This window comes from Peromyscus maniculatus, chromosome 9, assembly GCF_049852395.1.
Source record: "Peromyscus maniculatus bairdii isolate BWxNUB_F1_BW_parent chromosome 9, HU_Pman_BW_mat_3.1, whole genome shotgun sequence".
NCBI lineage: Eukaryota > Metazoa > Chordata > Mammalia > Rodentia > Cricetidae > Peromyscus > Peromyscus maniculatus.
The window spans coordinates 5,800,762-5,828,190 of NC_134860.1; the positions used below are offsets into that span (position 1 = coordinate 5,800,762).

The following is a 27,429-nucleotide window of genomic DNA, read 5'->3' on the forward strand; positions in this document are numbered from 1 at the left end:
GCCTTTCCTTCTCATATAGCAGATCTTGGGAGAATTGAGGAGGCCAAAGAAGCCACAGATACCTTGAACCCATGATATTCTATACTCTCCAATCAAGGCCTCCTCCTCAGAAGACACTCCTTTAGAGCTGTGAACTCACCAGTGAGGAAAATACCAGCTGTCTTCCAGGTGATCCACCCACAATCAGATCTTTGGGTCTGTTATCTTAGTATTCCTAAAGAAAAGAAAGCATCAAAAATAAGCTTGAGATACATAATACCTGAGCCAAGAATTACTGAGAACCCTGACATTCAACAGCAAGTGGCCCCTGTGAGGGGTAGTACAACATGGAGGAAGAGATGGAGTGAACAAGACATTTCCTGACAGTTTAAAATCTATGGCTTTGGCAAGCTGACTGAGTCCTCAGCCCTCTCTTTGTGGTGTGAAATGTGTCCAGAAAGATTGTTGATATCAAGTTTTTCCAGACAGAACTCATCCAAAAGCATCATATTTCATTCTCCAGTTGAGTGTTGGAGCTGACACCATGTCATTCACAATTGTTGCTGAAGATAATGCACCAAAGAGATCTCCACAGTCCATCATTCCCTGTGTTAGACATTTTTTCCTCCATATGTAAAATGAGTGGTTATTCTTGAGTTTCACAGCCTGGCCTGAAGTGACTGATCCTGAGAAAGGTTTTACAGAAGACATCTGAGTCATCTTTGACATATGTGTCTTAGAAGCCTGTGTTGCCCACTAGGACCATAATGACATCAGGGCCAGGGCTGTAACTGAGGGGCATGTCTGGATCCATGGCCCTGTTGCAGCCAGGTTCGGCGTTAGTGAGAAGTGGACCTGCCCCTCACCCACTGCAGTACTGAGGAGAGTGGGTTCTGCACCTGGACTGAGCAGCACAGTAGAGCTGATCCTGTTGGTTGTGGTGTCAGTGAGCTGGCTCTGAGTTTGTGAGAGCAGAAGAGCATAGTCTACCTACTTCTTCCTTGTGTTGGCAAGGGTAAGGGAAAGATGCCTGCCTCACCTGAGCAAATGCCACCTGTAGCTGGTGGGAGAGTGGGATTCTGGGGCATGAGAACAGAAGAGGTAGGTCAGCCTCTCACCAATTGCAACAATTGGGTTTGTGAGCCTGGTATATTACCTCTGCAAAACACTAGAGCTGTGCCTTTACTCTGAGTGTGGGTAATTCAGATTTGAGTGCATGAGAACAGGACAATTGTCCTGTCTTCATTCTGCCCATTGCATTGGGTGAGCTAGGTGGGGCAGTGTTGGAGAGCTTGCTGGGGTGGAGAAGATGAAGGAAAGCTGGCAGCCTGACTATCCCAGGTACGCCCAGCCAGAACCATGGCTATGAATTATCCAACCCTAACATCGTCTTTATCCATGGACTGCTGGAGCATGTAAAGGGCCCAATTTTGAATAGGCAAAGCTTCTGGATCTCTGTGACACATGGCATCAATAGGATATCCAAGAAGAGCACAAGTGAAGGTCCATCATCTATAGTGTAGAGAAGCCAGAGAAGCCTGCAATACTTATAAAAAAAGATGTATGGACTAAAGTGTATACTCTGTGACTCATTGGGTCACACTAAAATTCCTTGCCAATACTTTTGTTCGTTTGTTTTTAATTTTGGATTTTCAGTTTTTCTTTTAAATTTTGTTTTGTTTTGGGGGAAGTTTCAAAGGCAGAGCTAATGTGTTAAGGAATGGATAAGGGGTAGAGATAGATTAGGATGCAAGATGTGAAACTATCAGTGAATAATAAAATGTTTAAAATAAAAAAAGAAATTAGGAAACCCAGAGATATCTGGACATGGTTTCCTTGGAATATAGCATCAGTGATAGGAAGACTTCAGACAGAATGAATTCCAAGGCATGTTGGGACAGTTTTTTGTTTTGTTTTGTTTTTTTTTTTGTTTTTGTTTTTGTTTTCGGTGCTTTTGGCTTTATCTAGGAATTTGTGCATTTTTTTAAAAAAAGATTTATTTTTTCTTCTATTTCTTATTAGTTTTTAATGTGATTACTAGAAAATATACAGTTATACATGGTTTACATTTTAGTTCTATTAAATGGCACTGTTTAAGAACACAGACTTTAGCCGGGTGGTAGTGGTGCACAAATCCCAGTACTCCAGGAGGCAGAGGCAGGCAGCATATCTGAGTTCGAGGCCAGCCTGGTTTATGTAGTGAGAGTTCCAGGACAGCCAGGACTGTTAGTTACACAGAGAAATCTGTCTCGAACACCCCCGCCCCCCAAAAAAACCCCAAAAGACAAAAACAAAAACAAAACCAAACCAAACAACAACAACAAAAAACCAACCAACCAACCAACCAACAAAACCCCCAATACCAAAACACAGACCATCAATTAGGCTGATTGATATTAGAATCAAACCTATTTATTATAGTATGCTTACAGGGAATTTCTCAAGAGCAATGTAAAGCAGATTAGAATCTTGGCAGCCTTTATCAATCATGATTCTGTGTTCTTATTAATTCATAATTATAGATTACACTTGGAAAAAGGTAAATAGATGAGCTCCTTGGTTCATGTTACATGGATCTTAGTAGGCAATCTCAGTTCCAAATGACAAAATGTTAGTTCCACATTACCCAAAGCATAGTGATCAAGTGAATATGAACACTATTCAGCCTCTTCTTAAAGACGGCTCTAAACCTATAGTTGCTGATGTATAGAATTTCCACAGGTAGAAAATCTGCAGTTTCTATCATTTAATTATTTTATTATCTGCATAAACCCTTGAGTCCAAACCTTTATAATAAAGGAAGCAGTGGCATTCTAGCTGGAACTGGCCACTGCTCCGGCAACACTGACAACAAAGACATCATGGTAGACTTCAATGTCTGAGTGGGCTAATTTCAAAGTTCCAAGCAGTCTACTGGGCAAATGCTATCTTCAAACACTCCCCAAATACTATTTGTATGTTCATATCTTTAGGTGAAAAGAACTGAATTTTAAATACCTGCACATAAAATCTGAAAACTACACGGAGATCTGTCTTATCAAGTACCTCCTGACAGTCTGGTGGAAACTTCTCACTACAGAACACTAGGGTCTCAGAAACCACACTGAAATACTATTTGAAGTGTAGACAATCTCTAACCTCTTTAAGGTTATTTCCAGAAATATTAGTAATTAATACAGGTCCATTTCCCTTACAGATTGAACTTTATGACACACTACTGGCCTCTAAAATGTTACTGCAAATGTAAAATCTGAGAGATTTAACATTATAAATTCAGGAATTCAAAAACAAGAATAAATTCCAAGGCAGAAGCAAAGACAAATTTTGGATCTGCTATGCTTTTATGACCAAAAAACATAAATACTGATCCACTTGTAACTCAGCAATACTACCTCAGAGTCACACAGTTTCAAAATACCCTTTTAGACAACATCGGATTCTGCCCTTTGCTGTTTATAGCAGAATAAAAATCAGCTTTCATAGTTGTCTTAATGAGAAGGGAGAAATGTGTATGTTTGGGTCTGAGATAAACATAGTTGGGAAAGAACAGAATGTCACTCAGTCTAACCAAATTCCATCTGAATAGTCTGAGGACTTAGGCAGATTCCAAAGCATGTGATTATGCCCCCATTTTAAAACAGTAAACATCTTAACACATATACTGATTGATGCATGAAATAAAGAAAACTTAACACCACCAGATAAGTGCAAAAAATTTCAGGGATTCAAAAGAAAAAGTCAGGTTCATGTTTAAATACAGTATTTCAACTCATCAACTGAGAGAAAACTTTCCTTATGGGGAGAGGTCATTCTGTGTTCATAATGTTGAAGAGGATATGTTATAAAACTACTACCATAGTTAATACTTAATATTGCCTTAACATTTCTAAAGTCACAGAAAATGATCATCTTTTTTTTTTTTTTTTTGGTTTTTCGAGACAGGGTTTCTCTGCGTAGCTTTGCGCCTTTCCTGGAGCTCACTTGGTAGCCCAGGCTGGCCTTGAACTCACAGAGATCCGCCTGGCTCTGCCTCCCGAGTGCTGGGATTAAAGGCGTGCGCCACCACCGCCTGGCTGAAAATGATCATCTTTGATTGCCAGTACAATAAATTATGATACAAAGTATGTTACTTCCTCTTCACTAGTAACCAAACATACATAAAACAGACTCAACAAACATTTAGTATTAATTATTTTGCATAAGCAAACATTTCTGAGATTTGAAGATTTGTGTTTGAATATACAGTACTACATGCTGGCTACATCAAATAAATAGAAAATCATTTTTTTGAGGAAAGTTCAACAATCAAGAGGCTGCATTGCATATAAGATAGAACACTGGCTATATATACACACAGGGGACAATCAATGAGGAAATGAGGAATACTTCCCATTACAGAGGTCTTTCCAGGCAGCAAACTCATGAGCTCACTGTTCTGACATTTAAAATCAACACAAATAGTGTTACTCTTTTATCCTTTGGTTCGCAGTGACAAATAATGAATACAGTCTCTGGATCAATTCCTCCTGGGTGCATTGTTTCTAGAACATGAGGGGTACTTTGGAGCCGTTGGTGCACTTCTTGGACTGCCAAATTTCAGCTAAAATGTCAGAGAACCTTATGAAAATTTATTTCTTTTATTTATATCTATGGGTGTTTTTCCTGCTGCAGGGCTATACACCATGTGCATGTAAGTCCACAAGTGGCCAGAAGAAGGCATCAGATTCCAAATGAACCTGGAGTTAAAGAGGCTTTTTATCTGTTCTGTTTATTCTTTGGGAGAGAAACTACTCAAAACGGTGGAGCCTTCTCTCCAGACCCTGGACTTGACTTTTGTCCTTTTAGTTATGTATGCTGTATTAGTTTGACTGAATCACCCGCAAGCAAGGAGAGAAATTTCAGGAGACCAGTAGGGACAAGCATATTTTGTAAGCATTGTAATTGTCTTAGGACACCAGGCATTCATGCAAGGTGTTGGTGGGTTCAAGATCCTGCTCCAGCATCACTTATTGCCAGGCTTAGAGCAGGTCTCTCATACCTCATCCTGGATGACAATGCAGATTAGGGCCATCTGATGACATGCAGAATTGAGAAGACACTCCAGGCAGTCGAGGTGTGTTTAAGTGTGCCTATTGATGCACCAGGTAAGTGTTGGGAGTAAGCTTCATACTTGCCAGAGTGGATGGAGCCTGCAGCAAGAGCATTCCTGTCATGAGGAGCATGTCTGTACAAGGCTAGGAAAGGAGAGGGATGGTTGATGGTGCTGTTTAACCACAGCTGATCTCATTGTGTACTGAGGAAGGGTTTCTTCCAGATAGTGCTTTATTTTTGTGAAGCTCCCCTGGACCGGATCTGCCTTCTGAGACTGACAGTGCATAAGAGAGTTAATGTGTGGAGGAAGTAATCCTGTGGGGTCCCAGACTGGTGCTGTCAATCAGCATAAAAATAATCTACTCTTTATGAATAAAAGGCATATATACACACACAACATCAATATAGATACAAACCCCATCAATTCCATGGATGATGTGATCAGCAGGAGAGATGGTTCAGTGGGCAAAGGTAACTGCTGCTAGGCCTGCAGGTCTGAGTTTCTTCCCCAGGACTCACATGATTGAAGGAGAGAACAAACCTCTGAGAAATTGTCCTCTGATCTTCATGTGGGTAGGGGGTGCATTGTCATGGACCACAATAGCTAAGCCTTTCTATTTTTAAAGCTTTCTATTTCTCATTTACCCTAGAATCTTTCCATCTGATACACTCATTTTATTATATTACTCTGCATTGCATTTGAGAAATTTGGGACATTTGCTATTTTACTGTCATTACTGAGATGTTATGGAATCCAAGAAGGCTGACACCAAAGCATCACCCGAAGAATGGTTAAGCGAAGGTGGCCACTCAGAATTTGTGACTTAGCTGAGACATAAACTACTCTAGAATGTCTTCTCTTCATGTCTGCTGTATTATTCAGGGCTCTCTAGAGTAACAGAAGTTATAAACTCAATATTTCTATATCTAGAAAGCAGAGTCTTTTAGAATGACGTTCAGGCTGTGGTTTAGCCAATACAATGATGGCTGGCTATGAAGGAAAGTCCAATAATCCAGTAGATGCTTAGTCCACAGACTGGATATCTCTACTGGTATGCAATATATGCTGGAATCTTATAGAATTAGAGCTCTAATGCTAATAAGATGTGCTAACAAGGAGAGAGCAAGCAGAGAAAGAGTAAAAGTGTACTTCCTCCATGTCTTCCAGCAGGCTTCCAGCAGGAGTGGTCCAGACTACATCTGGGTTTAAGATCTGAATTAAAAGTGTGACTTCCTACCTCAAAGATTCAGACTGGAAGCAGATCTTCCTACTTCAAATTAAGCAGAAATCTCCCATAGGTGTGCCCTGTATGTTTTGGTTTTAGTTAATATCAGATGTATTCATGTTGACAACTAAGATTAGCCATCACAGTAGTATTCCCCTCTCCACTAATATTCATGAGCAAATGGCTCCCTTAGTGAGTGAAAGGAAGGAGTGACAATAATCAAAAGGTACATTTGAGTCAGCTATAGATCTCATGGTTATGATGACTTTTATTGGCCTCATTATGGCCATGGATGGCTGAAATAGGAAAAAAATACCTGTCTCTGGTTTCTTGGGTAGTAGGGGATGAGCTAGAAACCCAGTTACAAGTCTCTGGTCTTTCTATACAATTGGAGAATAGACATTGCAATAGGTATGATGTGTCTGTTAATGACTATGTTGGAAAAGGGTCCAAGAGGGACAAATGCATCTCTTTAAAGAGAACGGGTAAAGGCCTCTCACAGCAAACACACTGGACCAGTCAGAAAGAGTGGGGTTCCTCAGGCCAAGATATGGACTTTAAGTCTTCCAGACCCCTTCTTGCTCACTCTATGTATCCTGAACAGGAAAGGAAGACAAAAAAGAAAAAAAAGCCAAAAACTCTCTTAAACAGCAGGGCCCAGGGAAAACTATGTGGGGTCTTCATTGTATACAACAGGTAGAAATCATCGATTGTTTTCAAAGTAAAAATGGTTTATTATGATTTGACGTTTATTGAGGGTCAAAGAGGCAGGATTTGAAGACAGAAGTAACAGGTAATAAATCATACTCCAGAGCCCAATCATATTCCAGAGCTCACCATTGACACTACCATGATGAGCATGGGCACTGCAGTGTGTGCCACGAAGAATACTGGCTTTCTACAATGTGCCTGTTGTTGCTTTAGAAGACCGCAACATCCAGGGCTTCTAAAATGGGATGCCTCTTGCCCAAATCTTCAAGCAGATTGGACTCCTCCATTTCTCTAGAACATAAGCTCTGGCATGCAGTTGGTGACTCAAGCTTGTATTTGGGTCCTGGTCTCTGTAGTAAGGAGTAGGGTTTCTGATGGGAACTCCTCCACCAAAACACTGGAAGGATGCTCAAAGGTGCTGTCAGCCAACAGCCCCTCCCCATATCCACCCTGCAGCCTCCAGAAGGGGCTTCAATAGTCAAATTTACCAACTTTTCCTTTCTGGATTGGGCATATTTTCGCTCATTATTTTAAACATTGCTTTGTTTTTTCTCCATAAATTGTATTACATTACTCTTCCTACAATTGAAATTTCACTTTGGACATAGAATCCTATTCATGAAGGGTCAATTTTCTTTGCTATAAGCTGAAGTTTATATTTTCTGCTTTCTGGCTTGCTGTTATGGCTATTCTCGGCTGTCTACTTGAGACATAGTTGAGGAATTGACACCAAAAGACTGGCTTGCAGGCATGCTTCTTGGGCATGTTCTTGATTGCTAATTGATGGAGGAGAGCTCAGCCCTCTGTAGGTAGTGTCATCCTTAGGCAAGTGAGCCTGGGCCATAGAGAAACATTAGCTGAGGTGACTAGTGAGCAGTGCTCCTCTGGTTTCAAGCCCCTGTCTTGAGATCTTGCCTTAGTTTTCCTTGATGATAGACGGTAACCTGTGAGGTGAAAAAACTCATCACTTTTTTAAATTGGATTTTTTTTTACTTTTATTATAACAATAGAAATCTATCTAGAACTTGCCATATTCTCAGGACATGCTCTGACGGTCCATCCTTCTCCTGCCAGCTTGTATCCTTTTTTTCTCCACTGTTCAAAGTTTCTGGACACTGCAATCTGTTGCAATATCTACTCTGACAACCATACCCACTGCTTATGTAACTCTATTACGGTATTTTGTTAGTCAGATATGATATGTTTCTCTAATATGGTATGCTTCCCGAATTTTCCCTCTTTAAAATTATCTCCGAATTTTCCTTCTTTTTCCACTTTAAATTAGTATCCTTTGGCCCACAATAGAACAGTTATCTCAGATTATTAAGTTCTACGGAAGTGGGTGATTTATTATTCACATTTTCCAATTCAAGATTTAGAAAAGCAAATTAGAACACTGTATGTCTGTGTGTGTGTGTGTGTGTGTGTGTGTGTGTGTGTGTGTGTGTGTGTGAAGGTGGGCACTCACATTCCACAGCTTATATATTGTGAGGTCCAATTTTATGACAACCTGACAAAAGCTAGGGTTCGAAGAGGAGGAAGCCATATTTCTAAAATTTTTCGATATGATCAGGATGTAGGAATGCCTGTAGAGCATTTTCCTAAGTATTGATTAACATGGGAGGACCCAGACCATTGTGAGTGGGGTCACCCCTGGTCTGTTGGTCCTGGGCTGTTTAAGAAAGTAGAGTGAGGTTGGGGATTTAGCTCAGTGGTAGAGCGCTTGCCTACAAGCACAAGGTGCTGGGTTCGAGCCTCAGCTAAAAAAAAAAAAGAAAGAAAGTAGGGTTAACAAGCTGTGGTGAGTGAGCCAGTAAGCAGCACCATCCATGGGCTCTGCATCAGCTCCAGCCTCCAGGATCCTGTTCTGTTTGAGTTCTGGTCCTGAATTCCTTCAGTGAGGAATAGTGATGTGGAAGTGTAAGTCAGATAAACGCTTTCTTCCTGAATTTGCTTTAATCATGGTTCTTCATTGTAACAACAGAACCCTGACTAGGACACTGTGCATGTCAGAGGACATCGTTCAGGATTTGGATCTCCCCTTGTACTGTGTTGAGGCAGGTCTCTCTTGTTTCTGGGATGTACTGGGTACTCTAGTCCAGCTGCCCTTCCAGCTTCCAGGCAATTTCCAATCTCTGCCCTACATACCTCTGAGAGGTATGTAATCACAGGTGTGTGCCACTGTTCTGACTTTTTAAGTGAATGCTGATGTTGAACTCATCAGACTTGTACAGTTTCTTTCTCAATTAAGCCGTATCCCCCAACCCCAGGCCTTGCTGTATTTTAAAAGCAAACTCGTAAAACACCCAAAACAAATGCAGTATTAAGTGACTCATGATAAATGGATGTCTCACAATCAACAGGCAGATTTATTTATTTATTTATTTATTTATTTATTTATTTATTTATTTATTTTTATTTTTGTTTTTTCGAGACAGGGTTTCTCTGTGTAGCTTTGCGCCTTTCCTGGATCTCGCTTTGGAGACCAGGCTGGCCTCGAACTCACAGAGATCTGCAAGCTTCTGCCTTCCGAGTGCTGGGATTAAAGGCGTGCACCACCACCACCTGGGTCAACAGGCAGATTTAACAGAGAACTTTCTGGTCCCTCAGAAGCCCCTCAGGTGCCCCATCTAATGGCAATGTTCTTTCTTGAATCAGTAGCAACCAATTTGCTGAGGCTTATAGTCACCTAATATCTTTGCACAAATCTGCTACTGAATCCTCAGGCCAAATGGCAGGCGAGATCCTATCTCCAAGAATCCTCTGACTGAAAGCCTTTGAGTCCTCAGCTTGAAAGTCTCTCCATCTGAAAAGCCTCTAGCTGAAAAAGGCTAGTTCCTGTCTCCTCATGCCTTATATACCTTTCTCTGCCCAGCCATATTACTTCCTTTCTAGCGCTGGGATTAAAGGTGTGTGATTCCCAAGTATTGGCATTAAAGGTGTGTGCTAGTACTGTCTGGCTGTTTCTCTCATAGACTGAATCAATCTCATGTAGTCCAGGGTGACTTTGAACTCACAGAGATCCCGAAGGATCTCTGCCTCCCGAGTGCTAGGATTAAAGGTATGTGTCACCACTGCCTGGCCTTGCTTTTTAATCTAGTGGCTTGTTCTGTTCTCTGAACTTCAGGCAAATTTTATTAGGGTACATAATATATCACCACACATAACTGTCTTTATTGTCATCAAACTCTAAATCCCGAGTCACTTTCTTGTTCTTGAAGTTTACTGTTTTTGTTGTTATAATACTCAGAACCCACACATTTCCTTTCTGTCTCCTTTGTCCTTGACAGTTTTCTGCGGTGTGGAGGAGCTCTGACTATTTGGTATGTAGTTCCTCGTGGTTTAGGTTTTGTGACTGCATGCTCTACCTATGAAGTCTAACATGTCTATTGTATATCCTGAGCACTGGCAGCTGAATGGGGATAGGGATCATACTGCTGGTATAACTCAAGTCCATATAACACGGGTACATTCAGGCTGGATGCTGTGCTGTTTTATGAGAAGTCCCTGTAATTGCAGTTGGTGAACTTACTCAAAATTCACAAGACGAACAATAAAATTACTCAAATATTTAAACTTATAATGGACATAATTGATATCTGACATTTGGACATGAACATTTTAAAGTCTTACAATGCTATTACATTTGAGATTTTTCTATATATAAAGAAGATAAAATCACTTTGTGTTCACATTGACACTTGGGGTTCAAAGCCAGGGCTTTGAATTTTGAATTTTTGGTTCTCAGGGATAAAAGTGATAATAGTATCATAATATTAATATTGTTAGCTTTAGGCACAGCATATGCATATAGTAACCAAGACAAGGCAAAGTATAAACAATCTGTGTTGTCTATCTAATGAAATTAGTATTATGTCAGTAATGTGATGTAAAATTGTATATGTGGAAATTAGTATACACAACAATGGATTGATTCATCCTTGACTAAAATCAGAATCAGCATCCAAAAGGAGGCCACACTGCTTCAAACAGGACTTACAGGAGATTGTTAAGAAGTTGGTAGTCCAAATGCTTTGTGAACTGAAAGGGTGGTACTGACATTCAACCTTTGTCTAGATGAGTAAGGAAGATCTTAAGTAAATATTTAGTGCCATTTGCCACACAATATAACTTGAATCCATTATTCTGCCTCTTGTCACATTATTGCCCCTAAGCCATGAAAGTCTCTTCACTAAGGTGAGCAAGTGCTTCCTCTAATATTTGAAACTGTTTTTAATAGTTTCATGACTACTCAAGAATAGATATTTGATAATAGTTTGGGAATGAGTACTATAGGGAACTGGGCTTGTTTATAGAAAGCTGTAAGCTATGTTTGCCATCTGAGTCTGTTTTTGTCATGGATGTATTTTGCTTAGGTAACTGACTGACTCTGATCTCACTGACCTGACATTTTCAATTAAAGTTAAAAGATGACCTTGATCTGTACTCATAACAAATGCTTAACTCTACATCATCTTTTATATGAATTACACCAGGTAGCTAAGTGTACATTAGCTTTCCGATAGCAGATGCTACTACTGTGTATAAACTTGATGTTAACTATTATTTAAGCTTCTCTATAAAGACTTAAGAGGTAAAATGATATGCTGTAGTAAATACTGTAGTAAATTACCTGATTTGACTTCTGTCTACAATATTTTATCCTATTTTATAAAACTGTTATGCAAATCCAGAAAGTCATCTTAAGGGAGAGGTTCTCAATTTGTGGGCCATGACACCTTTGGGGGGTGCAAGGACACTTTCACATGGGTCAAGTGTCAGGCATCCTGTATATCAGATATTTTCATTACAATTCATAACAACATCAAAATTACAGTTATGAGGTAGCAATGAAATAATTTTATAGTTGGGGAGGGGTCACCATGACATGAGGAACTGTATAAAGGCTACAGTGTTAAAAAGACTGAGAACCACTGGCCTAAGGAGAGAGGTGTTTATCCTGGTGCAATTCCTGTGAGTTCAATCCTCTCCCTGGCCAACCATCACCTGCAAAATCAGCAGCCCCTAGCAGCACCAGCCGAACCTGCACCTTTTGGAGGAAGAGGTGAGTGACTGGTCTCCCAGGTGAACTGCCTTAGGCCCTGGGACACATCCCATGCCCCACTCCCATCTTACCCCAGCAGTGGGCCAGCAAGGAAGAGTCCTGCAGCCAAGCTTCGCCACCACAGATGCCACGCATTGGACCCTGTAACCTCCAAGACCCACTCACACCAAAGCCCACTGAGTCCACCATCCTATCCCTGGCCAATCATCCCCCTCAAAGTCAGCAACACCTAGAGCACAAGCACCACCCTCAACAACTGGAAGAAGAGCAGGGTGGGATGACTCATCCCTAACAGGCTTGAGGGCCAGCTGGCCCAAACCAGTAAAAAAAAGATACTGAGAGCCAATCTGAGTCTGCCTAAGGGCCTTAGCAACAGCAGCTGAAACATGATCTGGAGATGACCTGGACGAATGAGAGGCAACTATGTCACACCAGCAGGTGCATATTCTTCAGGGCCCCTCCCCAGGGAAGGGTGGAGGGTATATAAGGCTTGCCTCTTCCTGAATAACCTCAGCTTGTTGTTTTGACATTCTCCCAGCATCTGTGCCCTTAAAGAGGAAATGAAAAGTTCTCTTAAATAAATGGAGTAAAAAAAAAAAAACAACAAAAAAAGGAAAATAAATGAATAAATTCCTTAAAGAAAGCCAAGAAAAAAAAAACAATCAAATAAGTGAAGGAAGTGGTTCAAGACTTGAAAATTGAAATACAGGCAACAAAGTGAACACAAAGCAAGGAAATTCTGGAAATTGAAAATCTGGGTAAATGAACAGGAAATACAGCTGCAAGCATAACAAACAATACAAGAGATGGAATAAAGAATTTCAGGCATTGAAGATATGATAGAGGACATAGATTCATTGGTCAAGAAAATGTCAAATCCAATAAATTCTGAACATAAAACATCCACAGAATCTGGGATACCATGAGAAGACCAAACCTAAGAATATTAGGGATAAAAGAAGAAGAATTTCAGTTCAAAGGAACAGAAAATATATCCAACAAAATTATAGAAAATATTCCCTACATAAAGAAGGACATGCCTATGAAGATACAAGAAGCTTACAGAACACCAAATAGACTGAACCAAAAAAGGTCCCCTCACAACTAATAATCAAAACACCAAATATACAGAATAAAGAAAGAATATTAAGAGCTTCAAAGGAAAAGGACCAAGTAACACATAAAGGCAGACCTATCAATTACATCCACTATCTCAATGGAGACCCTGAAAGCCAGAAGGTTCTGGACAGACATTTTGCAGACACTAAGAGACCATGGATGCTAGCCCAGACTACTATACCAAGAAAAAATTTCAGTCACTATAGATGGAAAAAACAATACATTCCATGAAAAAATCAGATTTAAATAATACCTTTCCACAAATCAAGCCCTACGGAAAGTACTAGAAGGTAAAATCCAACTCAAGGAAGTAGGCTGCATCCACGGAAACACAGGCAGTAGATAATCTCATACCTGCAAAACTCAAAGAAGGGAAACACATATACACAACCACCACCAAAACCAAAAATGTCAGGAAAAACAATCACTGGTCATTAATATCTCTTCATATCATTCACATATAAAAAGACACAGGCTAACAGAGTAGTTGTAAAAACAGGATCCCTCCTTCTGCTACATACAAGAAGCACACCTAAACTTCAAAGACAGATATTACCTCAGACTAAAGGGTTGGGAAAAATTTTTCCAATCATACGGACCTTAGAAACAAGGTGGTTTTGCTATTTTAATCTCTAACAAAATAGATTTTAAACTAAAATTAATCAAAACAGATAAAGAAGGACATTTCATATTCATCACAGGAAAAATCCATCAAGATGAAGTCTCAATTCTGAACATTTATGCCCCAAATACAAGGGCAACAATATTTGTAAAAGAAACATTACTAAAGCTTCTATCACATATCAAACCCCACACACTGATAGTGGGAGACTTTAACACCCCATTATCACCAATAGACAGGTCTGCCAGACAGAAACTACACAGAGAAGAAGGGAACTAACAGTTGTTATGACTCAAATGGACTTAACAGACATCTATAGAACATGTCACCCATACACTAAAGAATAAACCTTCTCAGCACCTCATGGAATCTTCTCTAAAACTGAATACATACTCAGTAACAAGGCAACTTCAACAGATACAAAACAATGGAATAACACTCTGTATCTTATTGGATCACCATGGTGTAAAGTTAGAATTATGAGCAGACTACCAAAATTCTTGCACATAAGCAATAAGCCTCGACACAAGCTCCTTACTCCCTTCACCCACTGCCCAAGCCTGAGAACTAAATTACAAATTCTTACTGAAAACTGTCTTGTTGCAGGCCTGTCAGTCTTCAAGGACATCTCAGGTAACCTCTTCTTCACTGACTCATCAGCTGTGAGGCACACTTACCTGGACAGAACTGCTGTGTGCTTATCACCCTTATGTCTAAGAACACACAATCCAAATACTGTTGACTGTCACTGCATTCAAAGTATGACTTTGACCATGTTACCCTCTGATGTGTCCTATCTTTTTCAATCACTCCTATAATTCCCCCTTCATTATCCTAACAACCACTATCCCTACTATGAGATACTCTACCAAGAGCAATCAGCACACAATCACCTGCTCGTTAAGTTTAAAGATTCACCACAAATTACAGCTCCCTGTACTTCCCACACGCCAACACCTGTCAAGACATCTTGAAATACATAATGAGCAACCACACACTACTGCTTCTATACTGTGATTCAGGCCACAGGCTCTGCTTTTCATTTGAATGAAGCAGAACAGCCTGTGTCCCCATCTCACCCCTACCCAGGCATCAAGTTCTGCCTCTCAGATGCACTTTGGAAAATTAATTTGGGCATGAGGACACCATGGAGTTCATCCTTTCTCTGAGAAATCTTGGACTTGACACAGTGGTTTCAAGACAGTCAGCAGAGAATTAGGCATAACAAGTACCTGCTTTTCAAATCATTGTTTGTATTATGGTCTAGGATTCCAAGTAGTTCATTCCTCTAACAGGTCTTCTTCTGTAGCTGAATGGTCAGTTTTTCCACCTTGTTCATCCCCAGATCCTGCTAAGTTAGGGGAGAGTTGGGATGATGCCTTTCCAGTAGTCCCTGGAGGAAGATAAAACAAAAGTGTAATTGTATAGTTGGATGGCACAGGGCCAGGAGAGATAAGGCTAAGTGTAGGGTAAAAGGGCCATGGAAAGAACTTAACCATGAAACCCTAAGACCAGGGCAAGGAAAGAACCTTCTGACCCGGACTTGTTCCCAAGACCATGACCAGGGTCAGGAAAAAGAATCCTACCAATCTCTGAGCTTGCCCCAAGATCAGTCCACAAAAGTCCCACCAACCCCAGGCCAAACTGGAAAGTTCCCCACTCTCAAGTAACTCCATATATAGCCTGCCTTCTCCTCAAATACTTGTGGCTTCTCTCAGAAGCAGAGGAGCCACCCTCTTGGGGTTTTCTCTCCCAATAAATATATTGTGTGAGGCATGTTGTGTGGTGTAACTTTGTGGTATTTCTTGTCTCCTGATTGCCAGGATACCTTTCAGAGTAGAGCTGTAACACTTGCATTGGGAAACCTCCCCCTACCAGAACAGAGCTGTGACGTTTACACTGGGGAAACCTTTCCTGCTGGGGTTGAGCTGTAACACTTCTGTTGGGGAAGCCATTCCCCCTAAAGCTGTAATACTTACACTAAGTCCCAAGTAGAGGCCTGAGAAAGAGGGAATGTTTGGAATCTGTGGAGTCCTGGAAGAACAGGGCATCTATCCTCAAGCTGGGGCACATAAGTCATATCCCTGTCCCCCAAAACAATGTCTAGATATGTACCTCCATACCCACTGCAATCCCATGTGCTCTGGAAGTCATAAGCTAGTCCAGCAATTCTGGTTTGGAGGACAACACCAGCTCATATTTGATATGATGTAAGTTAAGTCCTGGAGTTCATAGTGCTTAGCACCACCAAGCCTTGACCACCTGTGTCTAGGACCAAGAGCAATTGAATGGCTGGGAGCTTGGTGAATGCCAGGGGAGTTAATCTACCTGTCAATAGCATCAGATATCCATGGAACATAAAGGAATCCACTGATGCTGAATTTCAGCAGCACCTTATTCTGACAGGGATCCCTCATCTATCATCCTGTGCCTCTTGATGCCCTGTTTCCACTCTGAATGAAATTAAGGAGCTCCCCCAGCACAGTAACTGCAGACTTGATAATTCCTGGATCTCTGCCAAACAGACCTCAGAAATCCCTCTCTGTGTCTGCTATTTAGGAACCCAGAGAAGCAGGATAGGCCCATTGTTTCCCAGAGTCTCCCAGCTGCTGAGTCCCATTCTTGAAAGGCCCAGCTCAAGGCCTACCTCCTCCACGGAGCTCCCCATCCCCTGCACAAAACTGACTGCACCTTCCCCTGGAATATTTAGTTCTTGATGTTTACCCTGAGACAGATAACCAGCTTCCTTCTGCTTCTCTCTCTTCTCCAGGATGTCCATTCTCTTTCCCAAGTAGCTTTCTCAGTCTCACCAAAATGTCTTTGTGAATCCCAGAGGCACTGTACAAATGCCCTAAGTGGCAGTTGATGTTGCCTCAACAGTGGTGACATCAAGAGGCTGCTCAGGGCTCTCCAGGGTACAATAGAATGTTCAGGGAAGTTACCATTAGGGTCACTGCCAACAGTCCTAACCTATGTGCTACTGAGCTCTTCCCCAATTAGCCAGTAGTTGTCCTTTCTAGGATTATTCTCAGAGACACAGGGGATGTCATTCAGTACCTCTTCCTTACAAAGCCAGAGAGCTCTCTCTGCCTCATTAGAACCTTTTCATTACTTATGTGTAGGGAGTTGAAGACTAACTTTTCAAAAACAGCCCAGGGAATGGCTCTTCCCTTCCTTAAGATCTCTAATCAATAAGAAGGATGTTTAGAAAGTGACTGGAAGATGAGAGACTGCCCTAGCAGGATCTAAAAGCCCAGACAAGTGGCCCTCTGTGGTTTGCTGTGGGATGTTCTCTGTGCTGTGAATATATTAATATGATTGATTGATAAATAAAATGCTGATTGGCCAGTAACCAGGCAGGAAGTATGATAGGCAAGACAAGCAGAGAGGCAAATTCTGGGAAGTTGAAGGCTGAGGCAGACAGACGCTGCCAGATACCAGGATGAGAAGATGTTAAGATACCGGTAAGTCAAGAGCCACGTGGCAAGGTATAGATTTATAGAAATGGGTTAATATAAGATATAAGAACAGATAACAGAAAGCCTGCCACAACCATACAGTTTATAAGTAATATGTCTTTGTATGTTTACTTGGAGGACATGAGTGGGAGAGATTTGTCCTGACTGCCAGCAGGCCGAGACACAGGAAAACTTCAGCTACAGTGGCTATCAGTTCTACCAACTCTCTATAGGTAGTGGGTGTCTCAGAGGTCACCTGGTTTCCTCTGTCTCCCTGCACAAGGTGACCCACAAGACAGTCTCATTGGGATTATTCACTGTTGCCCATGATGTGACTTGGCTTCGGAGTCTTCAGTCCTCTTTTGTCAGAGCCAGAGGAAAACTGGTACTATCCACAGGCACACAGGCAGTGTGTGGGGTGTCCAAGTACTTTCTGGATGCTTCAGATCTTCACATTGATGGAAAAGTCATGCAGGACAAAACTTAGTCATCAGATTCACCACCCTTTCCTCACCGACAGCTCAGGGCACTCAGAGCTGCCAGGAAGGGGACAGTCTCTCTCCTAATACACTGCCTCTAAGAGGCAGATAACTATGAGTTTCCTCATTTTTTATACTCCTATAAGAAATGTTCTCATTTCTTGAGATGCATTAGAAAACACAGGTATATTTCAAAAAATATGATATGAATTATCATGTCATGAACATGAACATGAACATGTGTGTATCTAGTCTCTGCTTTTTTTGGAATAGCTAATCATGTAGAGTCATATGTTGAATATGGATCTTTTTCCATCATGAAGTGGATGTTCATGTTGTAGGCCATGTGATTCACACCCAAGACACCATCCCTGTTTGCAACCCTGCCTAAACCTCTTGGAACTTGCAGAGATCCATCTCTGCCTGTTGAGTTCTAAGGTTACAGGAGTGTAATACACATCTGACTACTAAAGCTACTTTAAGAATGAAGAGTTGGAAATTGCTTTTTTATTTATGAAATTACAGAAATTCGACTCAATAGGGGCTTTAAAGGGGCATTTAGCATATCCAGTATATACCCTTTGCCAAATATAAAATCAAAGAAAGAACAAAAGAACCAAAAAGTATCAAACACCAAACAAAACAAAGAATATCAAAACCTGAATTGAAACAAACACAACAGCAAAACAAAACTATTTACACTAAGAAGCATTCTCTTCTTGCAGATTTATTGGCACTATCCTATACCCTGTGGTTGGATTTGGACACAAGTTAGAAGACAACCATAACTGGCATCATGGTCTCTTCAAGACAAGTGCAGTCATGCCACTCTGGGGCTTTTAAGTTAAGCCCTTGCCAAAGGTGATTTTATGCCATGTTGGCCACTATATGATTCTGTCTGCCAACATGTGTCTGTGTGCCCATTCAAGAGCAAAAAATGACACAGGGAGCATCTCTTACCAAAAGACATAAAAGCTCATGGTGTCATCCTTCCTAAAACATCTCTCAGAACAATTCTCTTCACCATCACATGCGCATGAAATTGAGTAGCTCCAGCACAGGACAGGAGTGAGAATATGATACTCCCTTTGTGTGGTCTGTCTGGGTAGCAGCAGGACATCAACACAGTTTCCACTGACATATCTCCATCCACATATGAAGAGCTGGGGACTCAGTCGGCTAACAAAAGTTCATAACAATAAACTTTCAGAGCAACTGTGAATTGAAACATATTCTCTCTCTACGTTGTTGTGGCCCTCACTGGGAATACTTGCTGGTAAATGTCAGCTTTTTCTGCATAATTCTTGGTGTTTTTTTTTTTTATCTCAAGCGTCTTCCTGATGGTTTCCTTACTCCATAACTAGAGAGACACATGAATTAGATTATGGATGGACCACTTGCAAGGTGGTTGATATTTTCCTCTTTGTGATTCTACAGCTAGAAGTACATGTCTTGTTCTGAGGAGGCCTTGACTGTAGAGTGGAGAATGTCAGGCTTTCTGGTTGAGTATGGCTTCCTTCAACCTCCTCAGTTCTTGTAAAGGATGCTGTCAGAGAAGAAAAGGCAATCAGATCTAAAACAGCTTTGCAGGGTCACTGGTTAGATAAATTCAGGGCCTATTCACACATAGGAAACCAGAATCAAGGAAGAACTCCACCCCACAAATGCCATGTTGCTGGAGAAGGGATGTCATGGTGGCTCACTTGCTGATGACACTTAGTGCTCCTGCTGTAGCAGCATCTCTGTAGGCAGGAGGCTCTCATCCTGAGCTGTGGACTGTTCCAGCTCATGTAGGAGTTTTTCTGACCTGGATGAGGAAGGCAGTTAGGGCAGAGTCCTGGTGGGGTCTGCCATGTGACCTGCCAATCTGACATCACAGAAACTCAGTTGTGCTGAACAGTCAACACTGAACTTTGGCAGCAGTCATTGTTTGGATCTCTAAGAGATAAGTGTCACAGAATAGCTGGACCTTGAATTCTTTTCTGCCCATAAGTATCAGATGTTTATATGAGTAATGTATGTTCTGTGCTCTATGAGAACAGGCCTTTTTCCTACAGTCTAGGGACATCATTTAAACAAAAGAAATAGCATATTAAATTCATACATAACAACATAGTGGATATTCACAGAATGTTCATGATGAGTTTTTCATTGACCACCTCATTTTTATATAGAGACTTAATACAACTTTGCAAACTAGACACTGAATAAGGTCATGTGGAAAAATCAGCTCTCCTGCAAAATAGAGCCCGTCATGCTAGAGCAGCATTTCTTGATTCATGTGTCTGAGAACATTGCCACTTTATGAACTCTGGGAATAAACAAAACCAGCTGTGTTATCCTTAGGCCTACAGCTGGGAAACTATATTCTGGTACTCCCTGAGAAGTCTGTTCCACAACATTCTGCGAAGGTTCTGAACAATTCTCAGCAGAGACATCTGCCTGAGTTCATCCTGCCAATGACTAAACTTATTATATCCCCAGTACACATTACATGGGAAATGCTCAGACAATGAAGATAGCCAGGGTGACATCAAATAGTGACAATGATGTGAATCTCATCCCTACAGGTGTTATTCCTGAATAAACATGTAATTTCAGATATGGTGAGACATAACTTTAAATCCCATCACTTTGAAGGCATAAGCAGGCAGAGCTCTTTGAGTTCAAGGATAGCCTGCTGAGAACATACCAGAGAAATCAGAAGGGAGGGATGGGACACGAGTACAGACCCAGGGAGTATCAAACATATTGTTTGCTGGACAGAAGTTCTTGTTGATAGGACCAGCATAATACTCTGAGTTCTGTGTTGGTCTACCCCTGCTTGGAGCAAGGAGTCTTACTGATAAGCAAAAGCCCAAGAAGGACAGAGAGCTCTGGTACAGGGGACCCAGTTGGCTCTATACCCCAACTTCAGCCTGTGTTCCTACCTCATCTGGGAGACAGTCAAATGATGCTGCAGCTTTAATGCCAGGTTTTTGTGCTGTGTGACCAGCTCCCTCTGCTTCAGCAAGCTCTGGAGTCTCTCTTCCATTCTTTGCTGCTCCTGTTCATTACAAGATTGTGTCCTTAGTGGAGGGTTGAGTATAGTATAGACAATACATTCTCACACAAGTGCAAGCACACACAGAGGATCCCAAGAGCTTGCTATTAAGTCAGTCTCACCAAATTTTAATTTCATAGGAACATGAGAAAGCCTGTTTCAAGTTCATAAGACAGAGACTGACAAAGAGAGAAACCCAGTGGTCTCCTCCAGATGTCATCCACATGAAATATGCACTGCACTCAAATGTGCCTCTATTTTACACACACACACACACACACACACACACACACACACACACACACACACACTCACCACAGAGAGAGATAGAGAAAAGAGTGAGACGAAAAAAACAAAGTGATAGAGGACAGTTCTCTTTAGAATAAGCACACCAGCCTTTAGGAAAAGTCCCCAAACTCGGCTTTCCATCCCTGGGAACTAAAATGGCCTAGGGGAGCATACTCTGCTTAGTCAGTGTGTGTGGAGGTGGTTAGAGAATTTTTTACTCTTGAACTCAAGTCTGTGTACAGCAATCCTCCCATCATAATGACATGTAGCTGTGTGATGAGTGATTGATCTGTTTCTCCCCTTTGACTACCAGTTCAAGAAGAGTATCATGGATTGCATGCCAATGACCAAGATTCTCAGAGGAGACTCACTTCCCAGAAATACTAATGCACAGACACATAATGAACAATTTTATATCATGAAGTTGGTGGATGGATGGGTGGATGGAGGAGGAAAGTGATGAGATAGAGCACAGGTGTCTGGATGGGAGGACTTGCTAAGGTTACATAAGTAAATGGTGCTGACCTAACTGTGACCCAGCTGCCTGTCCTACCTGCTGTTTCTGGTTCTAGAGGTCACTGGTCTCCTCTTGATCCTTACTGAGCACTTGCAAATCACCCAAGTGGTACTTCAGCAGGACCCAGTCTTCCAGTAAGTTCTCCTTCTCTTGCTTCAGCATGTCTAACTTCTTTTTCAACTGAGCCTGCTCCATCAGGAGCCGGCTCTGCAGATCACTGGAAACACACTCCAAATAGTAAGACTTTGCCAGCCTCCACTGGTCACCCCTGAGTCCATGTCTCAGCAACCCAACCTTATCCCAGGTTCACAGGAAGATGTAAACAAGCACCTTCAACAGTAATGAGAGTGCCGCTCAAGACAAAAGCAGAGAACAGCTATTTCCTGCAAGAATCAAACTATTTATGAACCCCCCCTAAAATAACAGAAAGCCATGCACTTCCAAAAACAAGAAGAGGCCGGGCGGTGGTGGCGCACGCCTTTAATCCCAGCACTCCGGAGGCAGAGCCAGGCGGATCTCTGTGAGTTCGAGGCCAGCCTGGGCTACCAAGTGAGCTCCAGGAAAGGCGCAAAGCTACACAGAGAAACCCTGTCTCGAAAAACCAAAAAAAAAAAAAAAAAAAAAAAAACAAGAAGAGTACCCCACTTGTCCTAATCACCTGTCATGAAGAAACACCAGCAGGTAATGTGAAATTCACTTGAGGAAGTGGGAGACCGAAAGGGTGCATAGATCCTGACAACCCTCTCGTGAGGCCAATTGCTCTTCTACCTAACCAGAGGTTCTCATATGTGTGTGTGAACCCTTTGGAATCTAAGGAACCTTTCACAAGGAACACATATTAGATGTCCTATGAAGACATTTAGATTAAAATTCATAGCAGTAGCAAAATTACAGTTATGAAGTTCCTACAAAATAATTTTATGGTTTGAGGTCATCAAAACAATGAAGCAATGTATTAAAGTGGCACAGCATTAGGAATGTTGATAATCACTGATCCAGAGGCTACTGAGTATGACAATATGGTGCTGTAGGAGCTAACAGTTTCTCTAACCCTTAGCAAAACTGAGTAAAGAGGCATAGTCCAAATCTACTTTAATGCTACTGGCTAAGAAGCAGAAAATCTAGAAGCAGATCTGCAGACCCTGCAGTCCAGAGACAAAGATAATGAGAATTGGACATTGTACAACAGTTGGGGTCTCTGCCAAGATGAGCACGTACCAAAGGAAGACTTTCTCCTTGGTCAGCTCACTGAGATTCTGTGAGGCCTCCATATTCTCATTCTTGAAATTCTGCAGGTCAGACATGACCTACTGATGTTCCATCTTGAGCTTTTCACAGGAAGGATTTGGCCTGTGGTAGAGTCTGGACCCAGAAGCAAAGAATTCTATGAATACAGGTCACATAGCACATGAGTGTAGGGTGTGTTCTGTACTATTTCAACCCATGAGATGCCCCTTCCTGGCTCCTATGTACTCGAGCTCCTATGGACCTCCAGCTGCTTCTTAAACTTGCACTTCTGGCCACAAGCCAGCAAGGGCAGGGTGTTAAGAAGGATGCAGCTGGGACTGAATGAGCTCCCTCAGGAGTCATGCCAGCTAGCTTGCTATGGAGTTCCCACAGTCTATCACAGGTCATGACCCACTAGAAATTGTGATGTTTCTTCTGTTTTCAAATAAGAGATTCTCATTCCAGAGTGCCTATATTGACATGGAGGCTGAAAATCACATCATGAGCATTTCTGAGGATGGGATGCAATATCATGATAGCTTCATAAATTCCCCCAAAGCATTCCACATTGGCAGCAAGATAAACAGACTGGCAAAGGGCTATGCTGCCCAAAATGGGGCTCTTAGTCCACAATAGAAAGCACATCTAGATACTGAGATAAGCAACTCTTCATGGTCAAACACTGACCCCTGATTGCAGGGTGAAGAGGGACACATATGAAAAACACACAAACACAGATAAGATAGAGGGATGAGAGAGAGACACAGAGACAGAAATAGAGAATCAGAGAGATACAGAGAGAGATAGAAGTGAAAGAAAAACAGAGACTGAGAGAGGGAAGGGGATAGAATGTTCTCAGTGAGATGCCAAATTCATGCATGCCTTTGTATCATCTCAGAGAGGACTAAGAGCAGCAGACATCAGTACCAGGCCTTGCTGCCACATTTTAAGATGTGGGACCAGGCCTCTGCAGCTGCTACTAGGATCATCCAGCATAGAATATCTTGCCAGGCAAGTAATACAAATTACAGCATTCTCACACTAGCCACCACTTGACAGGATCTCTCCAATTTCATGCTGGGAATTCACACACTACTGCCTCAATTCCTGAGTTATGTGATTCAGGCCACAGGCTCTGGTTTTCATTTGGAGGAAGTAGAACAGTCTATGTCCCCATCTCACTCCTGCCCATGTGTCAGGTTTTGCTTCAGGGAAGCATTTAGAGAAATTGTGTTGGACAATGGGACACCCTGAAGGAGCACTGAGCCTCCCACACGCCAATATTTTAGACATTTGAACTAAGGGTGAAATTGTGAAACCAAGACAGTAACCATGTATTATGAAACAGTAAATACCTGTTGTCCAAGGATCCTTCAAATACTAAGATGAAGCGATCTCTCAGATGGTTCCTTTGGGCTGTCATCACCTGGGGCTGAGTGGTTAGACTCTTCACCTTCTTCACTTGCCTCTTTGTGAGGCTGGTTGGAGTGGGTGGTGGCTCCTTGGATGCCCCTTTGGTGGATGAACACAAGTGAAATTGCATTGTGACAAGACATAGGGAATGAACAGGTCACCCTGAGACTTAAGAAAGTGATTGAGAAAGGATGTAAGCAAGCAATTCAATGACACCCCAAGGAATTTTGCCCTGGATTGAGATGCCCCTGCCAGGGGTCTCAGGTCTCCCGTCTCTCTGATGGGAGATAGGTGTCTCAGCCACCTGATTTCCTCTGCTCCTTTAACACATGCTTCAGGTAACTAAGGAGAGAGCCTCCTCAGGTTTATTAATAGCACTGGACTCTGCATTCAACTTGGTTTCAGGGTTCACTAGTCTGTTGCTATCAAAGCCAAGATAAAATTGACACAGAGAGATGTAACATTGGGCTAGAATGCTCCACACAGAGAGACAGGGGACATTTCCAAGTAGAGCGGCAGACAGAGGCTGTACCCAGGCTGCAAAGGTGTTGTTGGTGGATGCTAGTATTCTGTCCTGGTGTCTGACATGTATACTCTGGCTTGTGCAGGGGCTTCTCCCATTCTAACCCTCTTCACTTTTCTTTCACTTCATTTTGGTGTACTTTTGAAGACAGGGCCTCACTGCGTAGACTTGTCTGACCTGGAATTTGCTATGTAGAGGAGGCTGCCCTGAGCTTACAGAAATCTGCATGCCTCTGCCTCCTGAGTCCTGGGAAAAAACACATCCATCACAAGGCCTGGGTTTCCCATTACCTTCTCTCTCTCTCTCTCTCTCTCTCTCTCTCTCTCTCTCTCTCTCTCTCTCTCTCTCTGTCTCTCTCTCTGTCTCTCTCTCTCTCCATCTTTCACCTTTGTCTCCCCATTTTCTGGGCTATCTGGCTTTTAAAATGATGTTCAGTCCCTCACGAGGAAGCAGGACCACAGATTACACTACTGATACACCTGGCGGATCATTCACTGTCTACATTCTGTCAATCCTGGACAACATGTAGGCTGTTTGTCAATGTGGCCAAGTAGACTACAATGTCTTCAATGGTTCAGGGTCCATATTTTCTATTTACAACTCAAAAACTGTCTGAACTGAAAAGAGCTGACAGAATGGAGAGAGTGAGGGCAGGATGCCTTAGTTGGGCTCTGGAGACAAATAATCCATTCATTCTTTAAGCTATAGGTCGTCTACACTGCAAACCTACCACATACTCGGTCTTTCTTGCCCAAAGAAAGCAGCATCAAAGAAATGGTCAGTTATCTTCTCAAAGGAGGCCAGCTCCAACACACTCTCCTTCATGTTGGCCAGGTTAAACCTGGTAATACCCAGGTGTTCACCCTGTGCAAGGGAAGATGATCAATTGTGTCTCATGCCACTCCAGGAAGTTCAAAATGAAAGCAGGAGACATTATCCAAACACTAGAACCAATAGGAACAGCCAAGCAGCTGTTCATGGCACCACTAAAAGCAGGTGGTTTTTAGTGCAGCTTCATAGCCATTGGAACTTGATGATCCCAAGGACAAGGAGCATGTCTCTTGTCAATTGTACCCAGATGCTGTGCCACACAGAATTAAAAAACTGAGTTTTAAAAGGGGATTGCTTCTCCTTTCCTATGATCATTAAGCTGATACTAGAAACAATTTAGCTAATTCAAGTCAAGGAAATGAGCCAAACATACAACAGATCCACACAGGACAGCCACTGTCAATATTTTATCTTATGGGGGAGTGCTTCGTGAAGCATCACCTGAGGATTTATAGCCAGGTAGTGGTTGTTGGGGGTGAGGACAGACATATTCTTCAATGGTGTAAACACTGGTGAGGTGCCCATGGTTCAGTAAAGAACCTGTCCCTCAACCCTACTGTTGTAAGCAGCCCTAGTGACAATCATTATGTCATCTAAAAAATTCTTTCATTCATTCATTCATTCATTCATTCATTCATTCATTCATTCATTCATTCATTCATTCATTCATTCATTCATTCATTCATTCCTTTGTTTATTGGCCTTAAGATGAGAAAGTGCAGCATTTCACTGTCATTTTGAGAAACCCACCAGAAAGGGGATTTTTTTCTTTTTTGATTAGCGTGCCCTGGTGCATTTTAAGCACACTCCAGTAGGTGGCGGTGTAGCGGGAGGTCGCACAGCAGCAGGTGAGAAGCCTCTCTGGACAGACCCTGGGGCAGAAGAGGAAGCGGCACGTGCGGTGCTGTGCAGTGGCCGAGGGACAGCGGCTGCTCCCTGAGCCCTAAATCCAGAAGCGCCCGGGAAGCTGCAGCGACAGTGGTTTCTGTAGTCGGAGCCCGAGAAGGGCGCCCAGCAGCCGGCACCATGGTGAAGGAGCGGTTCCGGGAGACGGATGTAGCTAAGAAAATGTAAGACGCAGCCTGTGGTGGAGGCTGAGGTCCCGGGTCCCAGAGGGTTCCAGGTGAGGGACAGTTGTGAAGGGAGCGGAGAGAGAAGTTCCAGGATGGGATTTCAGATCTTACCGGGTCCCCGAACTGCGGCAGAGAAAGTGGGACAGACCGAGCAGTGTCAGAAAGGGCGTCCTGAGCCAAGATGCCACCTCCCGAAGCCCCGCGCTGACTCCTCTCAGGAACTTTTCCCTGGCACGAGGAGACAGTGTGTGCTGACCCGAGGTTGTCAGCCAGAAAGTGGGTTCACAGAGGCTAGGTGGCAGGCTGAGATCCAAGCTGCTGTTCCGGGCCCTCAGCTTCACAGTTAATTATTAAACCATAGCCCTTCCTTATGAGTTTTCACTTTTTCCCCCGTACCAGACCAGGTTTATTATTAAAATAGCTGTATATGAAGAGTCACAGGAAGAACAAAAACGGTAGGCACTGTCCCTAGGAGTTTCTCCTCTTCAAAATACAGCTGCTCAATTCAAACGAATTCCCCAATGTGAAGTGAATGCCTATATATATCTACTATACTGTTTCTAGTACGAAGAGTATATAGTATGAAGAATGATTCGAACTGGACATACATATTGACATGGTGATACATGCCTGTAGTCCTAAGATTTTCAGAAGGCTGAAGTGGGGAACTGCTTGAACTTACAAGTTCAAAGCCAGCCTTTCAACTCTAGGAGATTCCAGCTCAAACAAAGAAGCTTACAAGTAAACAGAAATCAAGGATGGCT

General features: G+C 42.3%; 2 protein-coding genes across 5 annotated transcripts in view; one reads left to right on the top strand and one right to left on the bottom strand.

Moving 5' to 3' along the window:
• Positions 1 to 26,465, bottom strand: part of LOC121826443 (disks large homolog 5-like) — a 63,197-nt gene extending 36,732 nt beyond the window's left edge. Inside the window, exons 1-6 of one of the 4 annotated variants that reach the window (XR_013042157.1) lie at positions 24,181 to 26,465; positions 22,817 to 22,960; positions 21,635 to 21,815; positions 20,681 to 20,796; positions 18,711 to 19,296; positions 15,046 to 15,206 (exon numbers count right to left, since the gene is read on the bottom strand). The gene's annotated coding sequence lies outside the window, so the exon portion shown is untranslated. Of the gene's footprint in view, positions 1 to 139; positions 215 to 15,045; positions 15,207 to 16,537; positions 16,744 to 18,710; positions 19,297 to 20,680; positions 20,797 to 21,634; positions 21,816 to 22,816; positions 22,961 to 24,180 lie in introns of those variants that run through there. The other 3 variants (XR_013042158.1, XR_013042159.1, XR_013042156.1) reach the window with 3 other exon arrangements.
• Positions 26,466 to 26,471: 6 nt separating this feature from the next.
• LOC143267225 (disks large homolog 5-like) overlaps positions 26,472 to 27,429 on the top strand; it is a 74,034-nt gene continuing 73,076 nt past the window's right edge. Inside the window, exon 1 of the mRNA XM_076544249.1 lies at positions 26,472 to 26,662. The gene's annotated coding sequence lies outside the window, so the exon portion shown is untranslated. The remainder of the gene's footprint in view (positions 26,663 to 27,429) is intronic.